Consider the following 18,658-nt stretch of genomic DNA (forward strand, 5'->3'; position numbering starts at 1 on the left):
GGTAATTAGGAGATGCCCTTTAGAGGATTTAACACCTACCTAATTACGGTCACGTAGCCATGTTTGCTTCGAACCATGGCTTAACCGTTTACAAGTCAAAGCGTTTATCGATAACGCTTGACTTTTCGGTTTAAAACGCTAAACAAATAAACGAAGCATGAGAGAATCACTTACAATAGTCCAAAGGACTGAGAGAGGTTCTCAAGAAGCTCAAGACCCTCAAGAATTGCAGAGAAAATCAGAAAGGAAGGAATGGTGCAATGAAACCCAAATCAAAGGGGGGTATTTATAGGATTTTGAGAGCCGTTAGGATCGTTCCTCGGTAAACGGGATTCGATCTCAGCCGTACAAGTATACCCACTGATTTAGAAAACCATGGATGTCCATAATTCAGCCCATAGAATCAAGAATTGTGAGAGAGAAGCAAAACCACAGCTGGTTTTCAAAAATCTGGAACTGGGCAAGCTATACGGACCGTAAGGTCCTTCATACGGTCCGTAAGGACCTTCACAGCATATGCCTAATTTCAGAACTTGTCACATTTGGCCCCTGCACTTGCTAATTGTCATTCCCGACACATTTGAGGCCCGTTAAACCATTTTTAAGGCTCTACAATGATGCCTAAGTATAGGGAACATGAAACATGCTCAAAAATATGCCGGATGTCGGTTCGTTTGGTCGTACGGTCCCGTTGTTCGGCTAATTACGACGAAACACGGACGGACGCTAAAAACGATCCAAATTACGCGACGAATGGGATTTTATCAAGCCAAACCCTAAAATAAAATATTTTAGTGCTTGCGTAAATTTTTGAGTGTCCGGGGATATTCAGAATGCAAGATATGCGCGGAAATGCAAACTTGTGCACTTTTTGACACTTTTAGTCCCTGTATGACCTAAAAGTTTATTTTAGCGCACCAAACACCTCTAAGCCTATATCTAAGCTATACAAAGGTTAAATAGAGTATAATTAACTCATGGTCATATTCCGGAAGGTTCGATACCCTACGAATTGACATACTTTCAGTTTGACGCTTTTAACCCCTTGTATACGAATATGGTCATAACTTTCTCATACTTAATCGAAACCTTGTGAAATTTTTATCACATATTCTTGTGAGTATAATTTATTATTACAAAGCTTCGGGCCTGCTAAAAGATCACTCAGAGGTATACTTTAAACATGTTGACACATTTAGCCCCTGTAGTTTGTAATTCCTCACTTTCTTTCACAATTAGCTTCGTATGATCCATGATTTATTCGTTTAAGGATATAAACATCATGTAGGATTATTGAAAGACATATTTATTCATTGTTGACATTTTGAACCCTTACATTCACATCCTTTTCTTGTTTGTCAACTTTAGTCCTTCATACGTAATCTTTCACACGTTCAAAACTTATGACACGTGTCAATACATTATTGGACATAAATTTTCGAGGTGTTACAATTACCGACAAAGGATCCAATGTATTAACAGCGTTATTGACCAAAGGATAACCAAATTTATGATAAAAAAACAACTCGGCCACATCATAACGACAGAACGTGGGAGGTCGGAAAAGGGACAACTGTAACACCCTAAAACGTTTTGGCCATAAGAGACGCAGCGGAAATACCGACTAAAAAATTCTTTCTTATATTGTCTATATGACATACTTAAAGGTTCATTTATAATCTGTCGGACACTTCTTGAAAGGATTTACAACATTCATTCTTGATTAACGCGTTAAATGTGATACCATAAATACAAGCTATGAGACCGCTCTTCCCGTACAATCCTTGCTCTTCGACTCGATCTTCAACCTCTTAATCTCCACAATGATATTAATTCCGTGCAACCTGCAATCACCACATACATGCACGTCGTTAATATTTGTTGACATCATTCTTAATCTAGACATACGCAATCAAATGACCATTCCGCATTCTTCTATTCATGCTATTCTTTTATGTTTATCTTTCAGAGTACAATCTTGCATCCAATCATCAAATCTTCATAAGGACACAATAGTATACCTGCATTTTCATTTCATTATCAAGGCACACGATTAGTAACATGAATGCTCAAATGTATTGAAGCTATGTATACATATATACAAGCCCCATTCTTTCATAAACAAAAATCATACTTCGTGCATACGTACATTCATACGTGTATTTATACATACATACCTACATACATCCATACAAGCTCTTACATACCACTTACATTCCCACATGATTATACTAACACATCCTAGTCACAAACATCCATATAAATACGTCTCATACGTATCAACCTACATGCATACTTATTTCTAATCGTGCTTACCTATGGATTCCATTACTAACATGTAGGTAAATCCATACCCATACTTATACATGCCTCTAGACTTAATTAATTCCCACACATACTTTTGTACACGCTCATCACACCTCATAAACACTCTTCAATGAATTTGTGTAATGATAATCTTTTCTTTAGCATTCCTTCAATCACACTTTCTAACGGGTATAAATGTCAAATCCCTTCTAACTTCTATATCTGGTTCAACATCAATTCCTTATCAGTTAGTCTCTGAGGTATAACCCAGACAAGTTACCTGGTCATCTAGGTTATCAGGCATAACCCAGACTAGTTACATGGTTATCTAGGTTATCAGGCATAACCCAGACTAGTTTCCTGGTCATCTAGGTTATCAGGCATAACCCAGACGAGTTACATGGTCATCTAGTTTCAGGCATAACCCAGACGAGTTACCTGGTCATCTAGGTTATCAGGCATAACCTAGACGAATTGTCACAGCCCATACATTTATTTCACCATGTCGGTATGCCAGCCGTATGCTACGGCAAGCATCAAAAAAGAATTCAAACCTTGTATAAATCGAACTTCCATGTACTTTCATTAATCATAACCAAGCTCCATATCCTTCTAAATCTTAATCTCGTGATTAATCCAACTACTACATCATGCCATACTTCTTTCTACATTTTGACCCGATCGTTTCTACTGTGTAGTTTTGACATAAACAACTATCTTCGACTTACCATAACACTTCTTACTTTGGTACTTACTCTTACCTATAATATTCTTACATGGTTCCCGATATTCAACTGTAACACCTCGAAAAATTTCGTCCAATAATGTCTTGACACGTGTCATAAGGTTCCGTTATGTGAAAATATACTTTAGAGGGACTAAAAGTGACAAACGGTGAAAACTATGGAACGTAAGGGTCCAAAGTGTCAACAATGGATAAATAGACTCTATGATAACCCTACATAAGGTTTATAACCTTAAACGGATGGTTCATGGATCATACGGCGCGGAAATTGCACAAAAGTGAAGTATTTCAAACTATAGGGGCCAAAAGTGTCAACATGTTTAATTTATACCTCTGAGTGAACTTTTGGCAGACCCGAAGCTTTGTAAAGCTAAAATATACTCACTAGAATATGTGGTAAAAATTTCATGAAGTTTCGTCAACGTATGAGAAAGTTATGGCCAAAACCGTACTTGAAGGACTAAAAGCGTCAACGTCGAATTTCAGAGCTTTTCGGTTGAGCGCAAAATGTTCCGAGGACATTTCCATGTTGGTAAAAGTCCTAAGGTTCTTAAAAACCAAGTTTGGGGGTTTACGGGTCGAGAAAAGTGGCCGAAACATCGCGTACAAGTTCAGGGGCCAAAGCTGTCAAAGATTGAAACTTGTTTTGGCTGAACAGGGGTCAGGCGACCCGCCTGGTATGACCCAAGCGGGCCGCGTGGGGCTGCCAGCGACAGAAAATTCGATTTGGGTTGAATTGGGTCCGAATTTGAGTGACATACAGCTGGTTCTTGCCTCCAAAAGCTCCAATCAAGTGCCATGCATGGCTACTACAACAGTAACCCTCATTCCTCAGCTTTAAATCAGATCTTCACCTCATTTCTTGAGCATTTTCATAGTAACCAAAAGCTCTCAATTGCAAGAACCTTCAAGATAGACCTTCTGGAGTTAATCCGATCATCAAAGCTGATTCTAGTGTTCACTAAACACCTATAGGACTCTTGTAAGCTCTCAATTCAATCTTTAATCCGTTCTTGTTGTGATTATTGCTAAAAGTCAAACTGGTTGTTCATAAGCTTTGACTTTCTGATTAAACAAGTTTCAATCAGTCATTTCTCGAATTGAAACCTGATACATGTTGGTAATATTATGGGGAACAAACCCTCAAAAGGGTACTCTCTGATTCCCACTACATGCATGCTAAATGTCGAGTCAAACCTATTTCTAAAAAGTCAACAGAAGCGATTTTTATGAAAAATGACATGAATAATGATATAGATGACATGCAATCTGTTTGTTCTTCATAGAAAGCTTTATTATGAATATAAGAATGTATTTTACCACGATCAACTCGACGATCTTTAGTGTAAACCCGGATTGGAACCGAAAGTCTTAATAAACGACTTTTTCATAAACTATCGGTTCGGATCCGTACATGCATGTGTGAGATCTGTATTTTAGAGCATTCTTGACCATTGGCATTTTAGTTAAACTTTCTGGAAATTTTATGTCATAAGTCTATGCTTAGCCGATTCGAATGCATGTTTCCGATTTATGCATAAAGTTGACTATTTTGCCCTTTTTGATATAAAACGTGATTTTTGGAAAAGTGAAAGGATAGAAATCTTTATTTCTAATATATGAACTTGCACCGAAAATTTCGGATCAGTTAGTGGTCCAGATTGTGAGTTATGGCCATTAGCGTAAAACTATATTATAAATTTACATAAACGGCCCTTTTCGCATATGACCTATTTCTGGCCACGTTTTGGTATAAAACTTTTTACCAACTGATGTATTATAATATTCTGGGAATTTTGATGATTTTTAATTAATTTTTGGCTGAACGGATCCTAGATCGCCTAGTCATTTCGGCTTATGTCGGTTTTGACCGTTTTAACCATAAAATGAGTTTTACACATCCTTTTGACCCGAAACCTTTTTCTACTGATTTTATATGATGAATAAATTATTTTAAGTATTCTGGAAATATAAAAATCTCAGATTTAATTTGAAAACCCGAAAACGCCCTTAAATCGCATATTTAGCATTTTAAGCGCATATTAAGCGTTATACTTGTTTTAAACATATAAGACCTATACCTACTGATGTGTTTAGCATATTTTCATATAATAACAGTAAGTATAAGTATATAATCTCATATTTCCAGTTTTGGCATTTTGAGCCCTTGTGAAATTACTAAAATACCCCTACGGTGCATAGTTTGATTTTAAATGATAAATTTGGTATATGGGTCATACCCTACCGATATAATATGTTATATTAAGTATATTTACTGTATGAACCAGACCCGAAACTCAGAGTTCTAATTTTACTCTTTTATTATCTTTTAAATGACCAAAATGCCCTTCTAAGGCATAAATTGGGTTTAAAATTATTCCGGGCAATATAGAACATAACTTACTGATATGATATCATATTTTAAGCATATTACATCAGGGAACTTGCATTTGAATCATTGGTCTACCCGTATCGCCCTTTTCGCGTTCGGTTCGGTTTACGTAACTAGTTTGCGTAAATTGACCGAAACGGGTCAAAGGATATCATTTTTATTTCAAAATCCAGAATGTATTTAGTATACCCATATTATACAAGTATTCAAACTTGTCGGGTCTAAATCACACTCTATCCGGTCTTTCGCTTAATCGTGCGTAACCCGCATCATTCTTAAAACTAACCGGTCAAAGCTTAGGCTTATATAAAAGACCCGTTAGGAATCTAATAGGTTAATTATAAACCTTTGTTCCAGATTAGGAGGCCCGGTAAAAGCTACCAACACTTATCATTTGTGACTTATACTTGCTCAGGTAAATACATTTTGACTTATTTTCCCTATACGGGCTTGGGGTACGGTATTTAAAATACCGCTTGATCGGGCGCACAAGTCCTGCGCCTTATGGGTGTACAGTCTTGAATAGCTTGTGCGACTTCGTTTAAACAGTCTTGTCTTACTTAAAGGCTTTGGGGGGTTATTGACCGTGTCCCGGATATCCTTGGCATTATCTTACGAGATGGCCACGACCAGAGCACGGGGTGTAGGCGTACACCCGACGTGTATAACTCTTTAATGTGGTGTGTCATTTAATCTCTAGCCCGGACAGCAGATCCCGGGCCACCAGAGATATAGGTGCATGTAAATCGTTCACAAGTTTATATTATATAATTATCCCAAGTTAATAAAAATATTTATGCCTTGTGCATTTAAATAAATTTTCAATCATTTTCAAAATGAGTCAGTCGATTTGTATTTACCAGTGTAAACTGACGTATTTTTCCCAAAAGGTTAAGTGCAGGTACTATACGAAAATAGGCTGGCTGTTTCCTAAGAGCGTCCACAATAGTCTCGCAAGCTCGGACGACAAATATCTGTTGAACCATTTATCCTTATTTTATTTGATCCGCCTGTGGATCCGTTTCAACTACTGTGATATTTATTATTGCAATTTATTTAAAAGTTGAAATGTATCTATTCTGCTTCCGCTGTGCATTATTATATTGTGTTGATTGTCTATGACGATGCCAACTACGTCACTGTACCCCACACCGGGCCCACCGGTGACACGTGGAAATCGGGGTGTGACAGGTTGGTATCAGAGCCAACGCTGAGTGAATTAAACACTAGTCTTTTGTGTTTAATCTCAGTTACACAAATGCACATTCCTCGATTTTCGAGTCTAGACAAAGAACTTAGGAAATGTTCAACATTTCGTTTAATTTATTTTTATTATTTTGCTTTGTCTTATATATTTTGTTGTGCAACTTGTTTGACTTTCGACAGGATCACTATGCCGCCCCGTATGAGAGGTCGAGGAGGATTTGCTACGTCTCACGACCATGAGGCAGGGCCCTCACATAGGCGAGCTCCATCCGCCACACACAACACGGCCGCCAACGACCTTTGGAGGTCTTCCGCCGAGCCTGCTAGACACTCGGTATCCGCCAGCACTTCACCGTCATTACCCCACTCGTTTGGGCCCCACTCGGAGAATGGGCCCCATGGTTCGCATGGATCCTACATACCTTTGCAGCAGTCACCGCACCAGTATCCAGCACCAGTCTACCAGGGTTTGTATAACCCTGATGCTTTTGTGGATGAGCCAGTGGGTCATAACCCACTTGGACCGGAGGACCACTTTTCTGGTGGTCACGAGATGGACGTCGACGAGGATACGGACCCCTCGCTACCGCCATCAGGTACGCCTAACCATCCCATCGAGATATCGGATGGGTCGCCATTTAGGGGATCACCCTACAATGGTGGGGACAGCTTTCAGGAGAGATTTAAGCAGCATGATTGGTATTACACCCCCAGCCACAACTCTCCGATGCTTCAGTCTCACCAGGTTTCACCGGTGCACTCGCAGCACCACTCGCAGCAGCAGCAGCTCCAGCAGCAGCCGCCTCTACCGCAGGACCTATCTGAGGCCCTATGGCGTGACGTGATCACTCCGTCACCACCGCCGCCACCAGTTTTACCTCCTCCGCCTCAGAGGCCTAGGAGGAATGCGCGCATGTCTACGCGCGGAGGGATTCGCATAGGCACCCCTCCGCATGTTGGTAGCAGCCGCTACACGTCTCTTCCCGGGGAGTCCGAGACGGGGGAGTCTCAGCATTCCGTATCGGAGGTCACTTCAGTACCGATCCCGCCTCTGCCGCCGCAGAACTATGGAGAGCCGATTCCGGCTTATGCTAGTGCAGCTCAGTTTAACCCGTTCGAGCATGTTTTCCCTCAGGGTTATGATTACACAGGAGACCCTTATTGGCAAGCTGTGAACTACAGCTCACTCCCACCTAGTGGTCCATTGGGAGACACTTGGGCTGCTGGGCAGTCTACTTTTGGTTACCCTCCGGGTTACCAGCAGCCACCGCAGCCGCAGCCGTACCAGCCGCCGCAGCCGCAACAGTACCAGCCACCGCCGCCGGCGCCTATGATGTCGCCGCCACAGGTTCAGGAAATCCTGCATGGGATTGATAGCATGCGACGAGAGTTTCAACACGAGATGCGAGCTGATCGCCGTCGCACCAGTGGCATGTTCAAGAAGGTGTTTGACCTGCTCAAGGGTAAGAGCAAGAGGGATCATTGAATCCTTTAATTATTGTCTCATTTACTCATGTCCCTGCGTGGACATCTACCCTTGTACTCTACCCCTGCGTGGGTATATCTATCTTATTCTACCCCTGCGTGGGTATGCTGTTCTGTTGACCCCTGCGTGGGTTTGCTTTATTTTATTTTTGTTGTTATTTGTTTAGCCCCTGCGCGGGCATGTTATTCATGTTATTCATGTTATTCATGTTATTTCAAAGTCCCGTTTAGGGCAAATATGTACTAGTACTTTATTTGAAATTTGAAATGGTTAATTTGAATTTCTCATTTTATTTATATGCATGAATATAATATTAAAATAATGGAAAATATCAATTTTTATTTGATTTGCCATTTATAAGAATCTTAGTAAGGTATAACCTAGCTTGAATGCCTTATTAACAGGCCTGGCCATGATGGTAAAACCTGGTTGAAAAGATTAAACTCCCTGTTAACATCTGAAAACATGTTAACATTCCTGGCTAAGCGTGATCGGTAGAATCACACAAGCCACCCTTTTTAATAAATTATCTACAGATTTTATCTGTACACAAGTCTATTAATGGCTTGATACCTACGGGTTATGACTATGTCATATAGCGACAGTTGTGGTTTATGACTCTCTGTCTAGTAAAGGATTATTTGTTTAATTATACAATTTATAATCCTATAAAAATCTAAATTTATAATTTAGTGATTGTCCTTGTGACTAGGCCTATGGTGCCAACATATATATTTTCATTCCTTGATTGCTAACAAGAGCCTGAATGAAATTTATTAAATTAACTGCTAAGGTTCTTGATACCATGGTTAATAAATCGTCTAGAACGATAATACTGTTAGGTTCTAAATAGACCTTGTCCTTTATTGTAGCTTAAAGCTACAATGGCCAAATCGGAGGAGACCAACAGTCATTCTGGGGAACACTCAGATAATGCAAAGATTCACGTTACCGGTGCAGAGTTGCAAGCACTGATAGATAACGCTGTTGCCAAAGCTATGGATAGGCAATTCAGGGAATCTAGTGGTACTCGGAGTAGGACCCGAACAGAAACGCATGCAAAGCCCAAGACTCATTCTGAGGCTCATAGTAAGCCTCCTTCTAAAAAGAGTGAGCCGAAGAAAGCTGAGGATGATAATCACTCCTCCAACCACAGCAGCGTCCCAAAGCAGGAGATTAAGCTGAAACATGACACGTACAGCAGGTCCTGTACGTACAAGTATTTTGTATCTTGCAAGCCCAGAGATTTCACTGGGGAAAAGGGAGCCGTCGATTGCATGACGTGGATTGATGAGATGGATACTGTGGTTGATATCAGCGGGTGTGCTGATAGGGACGTCGTGAAGTACGTGTCCCAGTCATTCAAGGGAAATGCGTTAGCATGGTGGAAGTCACTCCTACAAGCTGCCGGTAAGGCCACACTGTACGGTTTGTCATGGGAACAGTTTGTGGCCCTGATCAAAGAGAACTTCTGTCCGCAGCACGAGGTCGAGCGAATTGAATCGGATTTTGTATCCTTAGTTATGAAGAACCTCGATTGTCAAGCGTATCTTACTACGTTCAACACCTTATCTCGGTTAGTGCCTTATCTGGTGACCCCGGAGCCGCGGAGAATTGCTCGATTTATTGGGGGTCTGGCACCGGAGATAAAGGCAAGCGTCAAAGCTTCAAGACCTACTACATTTAGATCTGTAGCAGATCTATCCCTCTCCCTCACTCAAGATGTCGTCAGACTTAGAGCTATGAAGAGCTCTGAGGAGAACAAACGGAAACGTGAGGATGACACCTCACGAAGATCTGAAAAGCGACATAGAGGGAACAACGACCACAGGAAAGGGTCGGGGTCTAGGAAAAGTGATCATCAGTCGGGTGAGAAACCCAAATGCAAGGTTTGTAGGAGACACCACTTTGGGAGGTGTCGGTTAGAAACAAAATCCCAGTCTTCAGAGAAACGATGTGGAATCTGCAAGTCCACAGATCATAAAGCTGTGGATTGCAAGAAAATGAAGGATGCAACCTGTTTTGGTTGCAACGAGAAAGGGCACATTCGGCCCAACTGCCCAAAGAATGCGAAGAAGGCTGATGATGGGAAGAAGACTAATGCGAGAGTCTTCAGAATGGACGCAAAGGAAGCAGTCCTTGACGACAACGTCATTACCGGTACGTTTCTTGTAAATGATGTTTTTGCTAGAATCTTGTTTGATTCAGGAGCTGATAAGTCATTTGTAGATGATAAGTTTTGTAAACTGTTAAACCTTCCTGTTAAAACCTTAAGTGTGAAATATGAGGTGGAATTAGCCGATAACCGCCTCGACTGTTCTAGATGGGTGTGTTATGTCCATTAGGAATCATTCTTTCCCGTTATCCTTGCTTCCCTTTAAGCTAGCTGGATTCGACATAGTAATAGGCATGGATTGGTTGTCGAGTAACCAAGCCCAGATTCTGTGCAACAGAAAGCAAGTAATAGTGAAGACTCCGTCTGGTGAGTCACTTACTATTCAAGGAGATACCCAGCATGGATTGCCTGAGCAAGTGTCCATGCTCAAAGCATCCAGATGCATGCAGAAGGGATGTGTCATCTATATGGCACAAGTTACCATAGATGAGCCGAAGCCGAAGATTGAGGATATCCCTGTTATTTCGAAATATCCTGAGGTTTTTCCTGAAGAGCTACCCGGGTTGCCACCGGACAGACAAGTAGAGTTTCGGATAGATATCATACCAGGCGCTGCACCTGTAGCAAGAGCACCATACAGATTGGCACCAACGGAGATGAAGGAGTTGAGGACGCAGTTGGATGAGCTTTTAGCCAAAGGTTTTATTAGACCTAGCTCATCTCCTTGGGGAGCGCCAATCTTGTTTGTTAAAAAGAAGGATGGGTCGATGCGTCTGTGCATCGATTACCGTGAGCTTAACAAGGTCACTATCAAGAATAGATATCCATTACCCAGGATCGACGATCTGTTCGATCAGTTGCAAGGAGCAAGCTATTTCTCCAAGATTGACCTCAGGTCAGGTTATCATCAGTTGAAGGTCAAAGAAGAAGATGTGCACAAGACCGCGTTTAGGACTCGTTATGGACATTACGAGTTCCTAGTGATGCCGTTTGGGCTCACCAACGCACCAGCCGCGTTCATGGATCTCATGAATCGCGTCTGCAAACCTTATTTAGATAAGTTCGTCATCGTCTTCATTGATGACATCCTTATCTACTCGAAGAGCCAAACTGATCATGAGAAACACCTTCGTTGTATCCTCAAACTTCTGCATCAAGAGAAGCTTTATGCCAAATTCTCGAAGTGTGAATTTTGGCTTCGAGAAGTCCAGTTCCTTGGACATGTAGTAAGCGAGCGTGGTATCCAAGTAGATCCCGCTAAAGTAGAAGCAGTCATGAACTGGCAGGAGCCGAAGACTCCTACCGAGATTCGCAGTTTCCTCGGATTGGCAGGATATTATAGGAGATTCATCGAGAACTTCTCAAGGATTGCTGCGCCCCTAACCTCATTGACCCGTAAGAAGATTAAGTTTGATTGGGGCCCTAAGCAGCAGGAATCCTTTGACATTCTGAAGCAGAAGCTGAGCAATGCGCCAGTATTGACGTTGCCCGATGGTATAGATGAATTTGTGGTGTATTGTGATGCATCACATACTGGCATGGGTTGTGTACTCATGCAGAAAGGCAAAGTCATTGCCTACGCTTCTCGACAGCTCAAAGTGCATGAGAAGAACTACACCACCCACGATTTGGAATTGGGTGCAGTTGTATTTGCTTTGAAGCTATGGAGACATTACTTGTATGGAACCAAGTGCATAATTTATTCGGATCACAAGAGTCTTCAGCATCTGTTCAATCAGAAGGAATTGAACATGCGACAAAGGCGATGGATGGAAACCTTAAACGATTATGACTGTGAGATAAGATACCATCCAGGCAAGGCAAATGTGGTTGCCGACGCCTTAAGCAGAAAAGAAAGGGTTAAACCGATCAGAATCAATGCCAAGCGCATTGAAATAAGAAATAACTTGAATGAAAGGGTGTTAGCTGCACAGAAGGAAGCTGTGCTGGAAGCTAACTATCCTGCAGAAAAGTTAGGAGTAACTGAGGAGCAGTTATCCTACGATAAAGATGGAATGCTACGCCTAAACGGACGAATATGGGTTCCAGTATATGGAGGACTTCGGGATGTTATCCTCCAGGAAGCCCACAGCTCTAAATATTCCGTTCATCCTGGAGCTGATAAGATGTATCAGGATTTGAAATCAAACTACTGGTGGATTGGTTTGAAAAAGTCAGTGGCCGAGTATGTGGCCAAATGTTTGACTTGTGCGCAAGTCAAGGCTGAGCATCAGAAGCCGTCAGGTTTGCTTCAACAACCTGAAATTCCCAAATGGAAATGGGAAATGGTGACAATGGATTTTATCACCAAGTTACCGAAGACGAAAAAGGGAAATGATACCATATGGGTCATAGTAGACAGACTGACTAAGTCAGCTCATTTTCTACCCATCAAAGAGACGTATAGCTCAGATATGTTAGCTCAATTATACGTCGATAAGATAGTAGCGCTACATGGTATACCTATATCTATTATCTCTGATAGAGATACTAGATATACGTCGCATTTTTGGAAGAGTTTCCAACAATCGTTGGGCACTCGTTTGAATTTTAGTACGGCTTATCATCCTCAGACTGATGGTCAGAGTGAGCGTACTATTAAAACTTTGGAAGACATGCTTCGTGCATGTGCGATCGACTTAGGTGGTAGTTGGGATAAGAACCTACCACTGATTGAATTCTCCTACAACAATAGCTACCATTCCAGCATAAAGGCTGCGCCTTTTGAGGCCCTATACGGTAGGAAGTGTAGATCGCCCATTTGTTGGGCAGAAGTTGGAGATGTCCAGTTATCTGGACCAGATATCGTCTTTGAGACGACAGACAAGATCGTTCAGATCCGTGATCGTTTGAAAGCTGCCAGGGATAGGCAGAAAAGTTATGCGGATCCTAAGCGCAAAGATTTTCACTTTGATGTGGGTGAAAAAGTATTGCTTAAAGTATCGCCCTGGAAGGGTGTGATGAGATTTGGAAAGAAAGGCAAGCTAAGCCCGAGATATATAGGACCTTTCGAGATTATCGAACGTGTCGGGTCAGTCGCTTACAAGTTAAACTTGCCTAAAGAGCTTAGTGCTATTCATAATGTGTTCCATATCCGTAATTTGAAGAAGTGTTTCGCTGACGATTCACTGGTTATACCGCATACGGATATACACATAGACGAAAGTCTAAAATTTGTGGAAAAACCTTTGTCGATTGAGGATCGACAGGTAAAGAAGCTTCGACGGAAGCACGTGCCTATTGTTAAGGTCAAATGGGATGCCCGTAGAGGACCCGAGTATACGTGGGAAGTAGAATCCACGACGAAAGAAAAATATCCCCATTTGTTTGAATAAATCTCGGGGTCGAGATTTCTTTTAAGGGGGTGAGGATGTAACACCTCGAAAAATTTCGTCCAATAATGTCTTGACACGTGTCATAAGGTTCCGTTATGTGAAAATATACTTTAGAGGGACTAAAAGTGACAAACGGTGAAAACTATGGAACGTAAGGGTCCAAAGTGTCAACAATGGATAAATAGACTCTATGATAACCCTACATAAGGTTTATAACCTTAAACGGATGGTTCATGGATCATACGGCGCGGAAATTGCACAAAAGTGAAGTATTTCAAACTATAGGGGCCAAAAGTGTCAACATGTTTAATTTATACCTCTGAGTGAACTTTTGGCAGACCCGAAGCTTTGTAAAGCTAAAATATACTCACTAGAATATGTGGTAAAAATTTCATGAAGTTTCGTCAACGTATGAGAAAGTTATGGCCAAAACCGTACTTGAAGGACTAAAAGCGTCAACGTCGAATTTCAGGGCTTTTCGGTTGAGCGCAAAATGTTCCGAGGACATTTCCATGTTGGTAAAAGTCCTAAGGTTCTTAAAAACCAAGTTTGGGGGTTTACGGGTCGAGAAAAGTGGCCGAAACATCGCGTACAAGTTCAGGGGCCAAAGCTGTCAAAGATTGAAACTTGTTTTGGCTGAACAGGGGTCAGGCGACCCGCCTGGTATGACCCAAGCGGGCCGCGTGGGGCTGCCAGCGACAGAAAATTCGATTTGGGTTGAATTGGGTCCGAATTTGAGTGACATACAGCTGGTTCTTGCCTCCAAAAGCTCCAATCAAGTGCCATGCATGGCTACTACAACAGTAACCCTCATTCCTCAGCTTTAAATCAGATCTTCACCTCATTTCTTGAGCATTTTCATAGTAACCAAAAGCTCTCAATTGCAAGAACCTTCAAGACAGACCTTCTGGAGTTAATCCGATCATCAAAGCTGATTCTAGTGTTCACTAAACACCTATAGGACTCTTGTAAGCTCTCAATTCAATCTTTAATCCGTTCTTGTTGTGATTATTGCTAAAAGTCAAACTGGTTGTTCATAAGCTTTGACTTTCTGATTAAACAAGTTTCAATCAGTCATTTCTCGAATTGAAACCTGATACATGTTGGTAATATTATGGGGAACAAACCCTCAAAAGGGTACTCTCTGATTCCCACTACATGCATGCTAAATGTCGAGTCAAACCTATTTCTAAAAAGTCAACAGAAGCGATTTTTATGAAAAATGACATGAATAATGATATAGATGACATGCAATCTGTTTGTTCTTCATAGAAAGCTTTATTATGAATATAAGAATGTATTTTACCACGATCAACTCGACGATCTTTAGTGTAAACCCGGATTGGAACCGAAAGTCTTAATAAACGACTTTTTCATAAACTATCGGTTCGGATCCGTACATGCATGTGTGAGATCTGTATTTTAGAGCATTTTTGACCATTGGCATTTTAGTTAAACTTTCTGGAAATTTTATGTCATAAGTCTATGCTTAGCCGATTCGAATGCATGTTTCCGATTTATGCATAAAGTTGACTATTTTGCCCTTTTTGATATAAAACGTGATTTTTGGAAAAGTGAAAGGATAGAAATCTTTATTTCTAATATATGAACTTGCACCGAAAATTTCGGATCAGTTGGTGGTCCAGATTGTGAGTTATGGCCATTAGCGTAAAACTATATTATAAATTTACATAAACGGCCCTTTTCGCATATGACCTATTTCTGGCCACGTTTTGGTATAAAACTTTTTACCAACTGATGTATTATAATATTCTGGGAATTTTGATGATTTTTAATTAATTTTTGGCTGAACGGATCCTAGATCGCCTAGTCATTTCGGCTTATGTCGGTTTTGACCGTTTTAACCATAAAATGAGTTTTACACATCCTTTTGACCCGAAACCTTTTTCTACTGATTTTATATGATGAATAAATTATTTTAAGTATTCTGGAAATATAAAAATCTCAGATTTAATTTGAAAACCCAAAAACGCCCTTAAATCGCATATTTAGCATTTTAAGCGCATATTAAGCGTTATACTTGTTTTAAACATATAAGACCTATACCTACTGATGTGTTTAGCATATTTTCATATAATAACAGTAAGTATAAGTATATAATCTAAGATTTCCAGTTTTGGCATTTTGAGCCCTTGTGAAATTACTAAAATACCCCTACGGTGCATAGTTTGATTTTAAATGATAAATTTGGTATATGGGTCATACCCTACCGATATAATATGTTATATTAAGTATAATTACTGTATGAACCAGACCCGAAACTCAGAGTTCTAATTTTACTCTTTTATTATCTTTTAAATGACCAAAATGCCCTTCTAAGGCATAAATTGGGTTTAAAATTATTCCGGGCAATATAGAACATAACTTACTGATATGATATCATATTTTAAGTATATTACATCAGGGAACTTGCATTTGAATCATTGGTCTACCCGTATCGCCCTTTTCGCGTTCGGTTCGGTTTACGTAACTAGTTTGCGTAAATTGACCGAAACGGGTCAAACGATATCATTTTTATTTCAAAATCCAGAATGTATTTAGTATACCCATATTATACAAGTATTCAAACTTGTCGGGTCTAAATCACACTCTATCCGGTCTTTCGCTTAATCGTGCGTAACCCGCATCATTCTTAAAACTAACCGGTCAAAGCTTAGGCTTAAATAAAAGACCCGTTAGGAATCTAATAGGTTAATTATAAACCTTTGTTCCAGATTAGGAGGCCCGGTAAAAGCTACCAACACTTATCATTTGTGACTTATACTTTCTCAGGTAAATACATTTTGACTTATTTTCCCTATACGGGCTTGGGGTACGGTATTTAAAATACCGCTTGATCGGGCGCACAAGTCCTGCGCCTTATGGGTGTACAGTCTTGAATAGCTTGTGCGACTTCGTTTAAACAGTCTTGTCTTACTTAAAGGCTTTGGGGGGTTATTGACCGTGTCCCGGATATCCTTGGCATTATCTTACGAGATGGCCACGACCAGAGCACGGGGTGTAGGCGTACACCCGACGTGTATAACTCTTTAATGTGGTGTGTCATTTAATCTCTAGCCCGGACAGCAGATCCCGGGCCACCAGAGATATAGGTGCATGTAAATCGTTCACAAGTTTATATTATATAATTATCCCAAGTTAATAAAAATATTTATGCCTTGTGCATTTAAATAAATTTTCAATCACTTTCAAAATGAGTCAGTCGATTTGTATTTACCAGTGTAAACTGACGTATTTTTCCCAAAAGGTTAAGTGCAGGTACTATACGAAAATAGGCTGGCTGTTTCCTAAGAGCGTCCACTATAGTCTCGCAAGCTCGGACGACAAATATCTGTTGAACCATTTATCCTTATTTTATTTGATCCGCCTGTGGATCCGTTTCAACTACTGTGATATTTATTATTGCAATTTATTTAAAAGTTGAAATGTATCTATTCTGCTTCCGCTGTGCATTATTATATTGTGTTGATTGTCTATGACGATGCCAACTACGTCACTGTACCCCACACCGGGCCCACCGGTGACACGTGGAAATCGGGGTGTGACATCAACACACCAAACTTCATTTATTAAAGAAGAAGTGAATCCAGAAATCACTCACCTTAAACGTTTTATTCGTATCCGTTTCCTTGCTTCCTTTTGACCCTTTAGCCTTCCATGCTTCCATCCATCTTGACATGATCCCTATAATTTCATGTCATTGCATACACATTCTTGTTAGTATACATGATTTTATATATTAATGATCATATCAAATTCATATCCACATCTGACCTTCACTAGTCAGTTCTAACAAACATAAGGCATATTCCCACAATTATATCTCTTCAACTCATATAATTCATCACATCGTCACAAATAACACACATTGATATAACACGTACCATATAACTTTCTATAATCTTACAATTGTGACAACAAGTCCAACCATGCTTCTTATGCGCAGTTGACTTTCAGAAGTCAACAGTTTATCATATGAACTTTCGACTTAACCTCATACATCCGTGACATCATAATAGGCTATAGAAATGACGCTATACATTTCATATTCACGACGCAAATGTGCTTACAACCACATTCAAACTAGTAATTTAACATAATCTCAGAATCATTATCATATTTCATTCATATATATATATATATATCAAGCCGTTTCATACAATTTCGCATCCTAACTTCACTTAGACATTTCATCATACACCTAGTGTGCATACTACTTTCTAAGCACAATGTACAACCAATTCATGCATAATCTTCTAAGCTCTTACTTAGTTCATCAAATCTTCTTACTAATCAACAAGTATCATTCACGCATAGACATCAAACATATCAAACACCAATTTCTTTCAATTCATCTAACAAGAATCCATCATACATAACATGATACATCAATATTGAACAAGAATTGGACATGGATGATATATCCATGTCACCATCTTCACCATAACAATTGGGTTTCATCTTAAAACATCAAATTAAGCAAAATCATGCATAATTCATGTTCTATATGGTGATTCTAACACATATACATGATCAATTTCATACTAATTCGTGGATTAAACATAACCCACTTCATACAAGATCATCAATCTAAGTTTCAAGACATACCTCATGATCCCCTTGTGTAGGTGATCATTAATTCATGTTCATTTATAGGTTTGAGCTTCGATTCACCCTTCAATTTAAAGATCTTTCAAAACTAGGGTTTGGCTCCCCTTGTGTTCTTCTGAACATTCCAGACACACACACACACACACACACGATGTGTCTGTTTTGTGTTAAATTCATGTTTTATAAAACATGGGTTTTCCCATGTTACAATTTAGTCCCTCTAGTTTGCCATCTTATCTCTTTTCCCATAACTTTCTTCCTTACTCTTAAAAGTTAACATTGCATTTAACTAGGCTATTTATTCCTAGTTATTCAACATCATGTTAATTATTAAACAGCCACTTGGGCCAATAAAGGGATTTTGGGGCATTACACCAACACAAAAGTTTCAAGTACAGGGATTCAAGACTAAAAACAACAGTATCAAGCTAACTTCTTA

At 40.0% G+C, this 18,658-nt stretch overlaps 1 long non-coding RNA gene across 1 annotated transcript; it reads right to left on the reverse strand.

Moving 5' to 3' along the window:
• Positions 1 to 1,619: 1,619 nt before the first annotated feature.
• LOC110906158 lies at positions 1,620 to 18,343 on the reverse strand. The gene is made up of 3 exons (XR_002573706.1): positions 18,217 to 18,343; positions 17,210 to 17,292; positions 1,620 to 1,844 (listed from the first exon to the last, which is right to left on the reverse strand). It is a non-coding gene; the product is annotated as an uncharacterized LOC110906158 (long non-coding RNA).
• Between the last annotated feature and the right edge of the window lie 315 nt (positions 18,344 to 18,658).

This window comes from Helianthus annuus, chromosome 14 (assembly GCF_002127325.2).
Source record: "Helianthus annuus cultivar XRQ/B chromosome 14, HanXRQr2.0-SUNRISE, whole genome shotgun sequence".
NCBI lineage: Eukaryota > Viridiplantae > Streptophyta > Magnoliopsida > Asterales > Asteraceae > Helianthus > Helianthus annuus.